This window comes from Cydia splendana, chromosome 2 (assembly GCF_910591565.1).
Source record: "Cydia splendana chromosome 2, ilCydSple1.2, whole genome shotgun sequence".
Classification (NCBI taxonomy): domain Eukaryota; kingdom Metazoa; phylum Arthropoda; class Insecta; order Lepidoptera; family Tortricidae; genus Cydia; species Cydia splendana.
In genome coordinates, this window is record NC_085961.1 from 29,513,287 (window position 1) to 29,519,307 (window position 6,021).

The 6,021-nt window shown below is 39.7% G+C and overlaps 1 protein-coding gene across 1 annotated transcript in view; it reads left to right on the top strand.

Moving 5' to 3' along the window:
- Positions 1-1,071, top strand: part of LOC134806110 (cadherin-87A) — a 484,783-nt gene extending 483,712 nt beyond the window's left edge. Inside the window, exon 39 of the mRNA XM_063779387.1 lies at positions 1,056-1,071. The gene's annotated coding sequence lies outside the window, so the exon portion shown is untranslated. The remainder of the gene's footprint in view (positions 1-1,055) is intronic.
- Positions 1,072-6,021: the final 4,950 nt, after the last annotated feature.

The window sequence follows — 6,021 nt, forward strand, 5'->3', positions numbered from 1 at the left end:
TACAGCCTGGTGACAGACAGACGGACGGACGGACGGACGGACGGACAGCGGAGTCTTAGTAATAGGGTCCCGTTTTACCCTTTGGGTACGGAACCCTAAAAAAAGAATGAGGATATTAGGATATAGATAATATTATTTAAAGTAAACTTATTTTAATTTAAAAAAGCTATGTTTTTTGAAAATTCGGCTTTACCCTCAAAATGGCCTCGGAACTGACTTCACTCAGTTAGGGGTGTGCCGGGTGTGCGCTTAAAACAAGGTGACACGACTAACGCAAGCTTTCTTGCGGTAAACGCGCAAACATTCCTAAGTGTAAAGCCCTTAATGTAAATGTCATTCGATACCGTGACGTGCGTTCGCGTTTGCGTTATGTCTATTTTTTTGTATGGGATTTTGAACAACGCGCCAAGCAGGACGTATTGGAAACTCAAAATCCCATACAAAATGACACTTAACGCAAACGCGTACGTCACGTCACGCTATAGAATGAAATTAACACTAAGTAGGTACAGTCACCAGCAATAATATGTTACACAACGAAGGCCGCAAAAATATCTGACACGATCTTATTTGTAGAGCCATAAGAGCGTGTCACATATTTTTGCGGCCTTCGAAGAGTAACATATTATTGCAGGCGACTGTACAGTATCTTTGTAGGGTTGAAACGGGCGGATAATGGTTGGTTCTCTCATCCAACATTTTGACATATTTATTTGTTAGAAAGGGGCAATTAACTAAGTTTTATGAATAAGGGGGTAAAATCTGAACACCATTCAATTGTTTTTGCCAAAATAATCGTTGATTCCAGCATTGTAAATAAAATGTCAGCTCTATCGGAGCGTGTTGTAAAAACCCACACGCGCGTTCAAAGCAAACAAACGTATTTATACATTGTAAATGGCGATTAAATTGTACAATTGTGTATTAATAATAACAATTATTATGTCACATCGGGCTTACTAGCGTTAACTAACGAACATCCGTCATAAACAGAACAGAATTTCCTGAAATGCTCTCTATACCTACTATACTCTATAAATAGACTCATTCAGATTCGAATATTCCCCTACGCGCTCTAGAGTCAGATAAATGAGAACGGCTGAAGTACTCACAAATATCTGCACACGTCTTTAGGTACTCTGCTACTAAACTAGAAATACAAAATAAATAGAAACAAATAGAAAATAGATAGAAACACTTTAAACTCTCGCGTTTTGTACACATATTTAATTACACAAACGGGTCTACCGCGATATAATTTCATTGTTATATCGCGGTAGACCCGTTTGTGTGATTAAATATGTAGATAGAAACAGTTACATGTTCAATGAAATTGCGCTATCAAATATCAGTTTTGTTAGGCTTTACCTACTGTCTAATACTCGTACGTAGTATACCTGTACCATTAAGTAGGTGGTAGGTACCTGTTCTGTGGTTTAGCTGCATATATCGCGGCCATATGGCTTTATGCGTTCGTATTAGTTTCATCTTGACAAAACACAGTCTTAAAACACTCTTAACCATTATTAGACGTAATGTTTTATGCAATAGGGGTGACAAATTGTACCTACGTTATTTGTGCGGACGATGGTACTGTCTGGAAGATTCTTAATTATCAGATATAAAAGCAATATAAAACATAAATGCACAAGGCAGCTTTGTCAATGAACTGATTTATAGTAACATGTTCTAGAAAGAAAAGAAGGAGTGCTGTTGATTGGATCAAAGTCTCGTGTAACCTATACTTAACCTATAACGGAAACGTAGATTGATTCTCGAAAGCTGGCGCGGATTTTTGACCGAGCGTTAGCGAAGGTCTCCGTTTCAGCTTGGGCAAAAATGCTTTCGTATGTCCGGGTGTTCTCCTCCCTCTACAGGTCGCAATTCACAACAGATTTTCGTTAAATTTTGTGAGCTGGTTCAATAATAGATTTTTGTCGATTAAGTTTTAAAAAAAATTCAAATTGGGTGGATACACATTTATTCAGTTTTAAGTTGTGCACGCGAGTTCTACAGCTCATAGGGCCACTAATATTATGAGTATTTAAATAGTTCCGAACTGATATCGCACCAGGCACCAACTCTTACAAATCATGCATACGGACGCAAGTGTAGCTCTATGAGCTTGCGAACACCATTGGATCCACATTAGTTATTATGTAATTGTGTGTCTTTGTCTATCATTTTGATAGTATGTATTTGTAAGAAAGGGATAAAACATACATTTACTTACGTAAGCTCACTCGCTCACTCGTGCAATGTTTTGGAGAGCCTATAGGTCTCCATTTTCATGCACTATACTCTGTATCTTTAGGTATTTAAATAAAAGTAAACAAAATCTACCCTAAATGGCTCCTTAAGACAGTTTTGAGGGTAGATGAAAACATTACATGATCAAATAGTGTAGGTTAAAGTCAGACCGTTCAGTGACAGATCCAGGCGGTTTTGTATTTGGTTGGTACCAATAAATGTTAGAACTACCCGAAAATGGACAAATTGTTTGTTTACGTTTATTTAAATACCTGAAGATACATACTATAACTGAATGAGTAGCAGTCACCATAGCTGCGGCGTCCAAACAGGTCGCGCGAGGGACTCATAAAAATGAGTGACCTAAACCGTAACCGAGCGAGCTTATCGCGATGTGTACAGCTCACATAGCCACTAGTGAATAAGGGAGTAAGTCTCGCCAATATTGTATCTAGGGCGATTTTCCGCAACTCGCCGATTGGCGCTTATTTTGCATAACAGGGGTGGGGGTAGTCTAGTCTAGCCAGCCCAGCTCCTCAAGGAATCCTATCAAATCTTTGATGTTGAGTAGGACCTCGAGGAGATTTGTCGGGGATCCTAGATGTTTTGCCCTGTATGGAGCCACTCCGCTGCATTTTCAATTATATAATCATGAATATACCCAAAATATTCCATAGTTTTCCAGATAAGAAACAAGCACGTATATTACGAGTATTTCTAGACTGTCTGCAGGGGGCCTGATAATGGTTAAGCTCTGCAAATTTGTACCGTAGGTAACGTACTTTTATCTAAACAAGATAAGGCGATCAAATGGTCTTACGTAGGCGGTTTGTTCAACTGGCAGTAGAAGAATAAGGTCAAAACGCGATTGTTTTTGCGTGTTTTTCTGAAATGATCAAAACAACTAGTTTGGCTAAGATGATAAGATATAGTTGGTCTAATAATTTTTATATAACACTTTAATATAACAGCTGCATGATGTTATGACAATACAAAATATGTATGTTAAAACGCGTAGGTACCAGAGGCGTATTTACAAATTTGGCGCCCCGGGCCATTTTGATTTGCCGCCCCCCTTCATCAGTGACGATAAAGTATTTTATTTAAGAAAAGAAACCTGCAACAAGTCCTGCATCCTTTGGGGTGTGAAATTAAAAAAAAAAACTAAACATTTACCATTTAGGCCCCGTTCGCACGGCAGCTTTATCAACGCGCGTTAAAAAAGCGTTTGAATGACACAAATGGATAACCATGTATGTATTCACACGAAGGCGGTTATTAAGCGCGGCGCTTTTTTATCGAGCACTGTTCGATTTTCGGCGTTGAGCGTTGGCCTTCAATTGAATTGATCATACGGAACTCCGTGTATCTGTTCTCACAAGCGTTAAAAAAGCGCCGGCGCTGCTGTCAGTTGGCTGTCAAGTGTCAATTTTTGGTGTCAATCGTCAAGATTATTATTAATTTCACCTTAAAAATGTCAACTTATGCTTACTAATTCATGAAATATTCAAGCTATATTCAACTAATACGTCGTAATAGCAAATAAAGTATGGCTTTGCTGAGATGCGTACGTGGCAGTACGACTCACAAGTGATTTTTAAGCGTTCGTATGAACACAAATATTAGAAACGGTAGAAAAGCGCCAACGTCGGGTTTTAACGCAACGCTTTTTAAGCTGTCGTGCGAATGGGGCCTTACTCACATAGGCATTTACATTGTTTTCCTATGTACAAATTGGTTGACAAAATCATCAATGACGCTGTCGTAATTTAAAACGTTTGTCAGCTCAGCTTCTATATTAAGAAGAACTAAGCTATTCAGGCGCTCTTCGCTGATAGTGGAACGTAGATAATTTTTTATTCTTTTGAGTGCAGAAAGGTGACGTCACTAATGTCACTATTCTAGATACAGATTTATATGGGCCGTTTTTGTCACTCAATGACGATGCGACCTCGTTATATTTGCCTGATCTGATCGGTGACCGGTGGGTACTGCTGGGTTTTGGCCATTGAGAATCAAGGTGAGGCATTGGCAGTCAGGCTGGATATAGCTAAGGAGTTCGGTCGGGTCTGGCATCGAGTCTGCTCGAGGGACTATGATATACAAATGGATCGCTAGCTTTTTTTCCGGTAGACGCACATGAGCCGTATAGTAGACGGAAGCTGCTCCGATAGTGTGGACATTACCGCTGGCGTTGCACTAGGTTCTGTGCTGTCATAGGTAGGGATGCGTATTACATAGGCCGTACCATTATCCCTCATTCTGTGGTGCTGGAAAGTCATGAAAAGTATTGTATTTGTATCTGATATCGAGAGCACTCTATCTGTACTGAGTTTCGGCATGGGATCGGAACAATTTAGTGAGATTCAATACCACGAAGACACAAGAATCGCCCAATGTAGTCAGATGGGTCACAAATAATGTAGGTACGTAAGTGAAAACGCGAGCGTAGCGAGCGCGAAATTTTTTCGAGAAAATAGTAGGTAAATTATTAGGGTTCCGTACTCCAAAAGGAAAAAAACGGAACCCATATAGGATCACTTTGTTGTCCGTCTGGCCGTCTGTCTGTCTCAATATAAAGGGTCTTGACATGACAGAGGGCGGCAAAATCGACAAATAATGGTTGTTATCCACTCACATGCTTGATATTTTTCAGTGACCTCTATTATTATAATAAAATAAGGGTGACAGCTGGTAGCTACAGTTACCAAAAGCAAGTGAGTGGCTATTTAAATTTTACAAATAAATAGGGGAGCGACAAAATTCTGGTCGACCCTCTCTGAACATCAAATATTTTTTGAACCAAATTTGCCGCCCCCTAAAATCTGCCGCCCTAGGCTTCAGCCTACTCAGCCTAGTGGTAAATCCGGCACTGCGCCGTACTAATACTTCTTGAACGAAAATATTGCTTAATTTAGGTACTTGTTGGTAGATATTTTAAGCAATTGGTGGGGTTTGAAGCGTTCGTTTGTTTATTAATTTAAATGTCAATTAAAATATAATAAAAAATATAGCTAAGTTTGATTATAAAAGGCGCCCAGAAAAAGCCACGAGGGGGCGGCTTCGCCGCCCCCCCGCGGCCTGCCGCCCCGGGCCATGGCCCCCTTGGCCCTAGGGTAAATACGCCTCTGGTAGGTACAAATACAAGCCAAATATGGTATGGATTAATAATTACTATTTATCCTCTTACTAAGTCCTAGGTCAAAGGGGAAGTACACGGAAGTCGCTAATGATATTAAGACGATTACAAATATGTGACAAATAGCTTTTTAATTGTGTTCACTTTGAAATTTGAAATATTTACCTGCAACTCTGGATTTTCTTGAGCAGTAAGTAGGTATTTGTACATATATAAATCCATTCTAATTTCCTCAACATTAAGGGACTGGATATTCCAAAAATATATACTTAATGATAATAAAGGTCTATCGGACGCCCCAGGTATCGCTGGTGCGACATGGTGGAGGTGGATCTGCGCGAACTTCGAGTCAGCAATAGGGGATATTACTGCAACGTTCTGCCGCCAGAGTGCAGCACTATCAACTCAGTAAATTCATAGACTAACTTATACATACTGTGCCTTAAACTGTTTTTTGACAAGTTTTCACAGACAATAAAATATGACATTGAGGCATCAAGGCGGTTTGTTAACAAGGGCCTACCGGTAAACGCGAAAATCGAAATTTAGTTATCTGCCTCTTTATCGCTCGAATATGCAAGGGTGATAGAGAGATTAGATAACGAAATTTCGATTTTCTTGTTTCGCGGTAG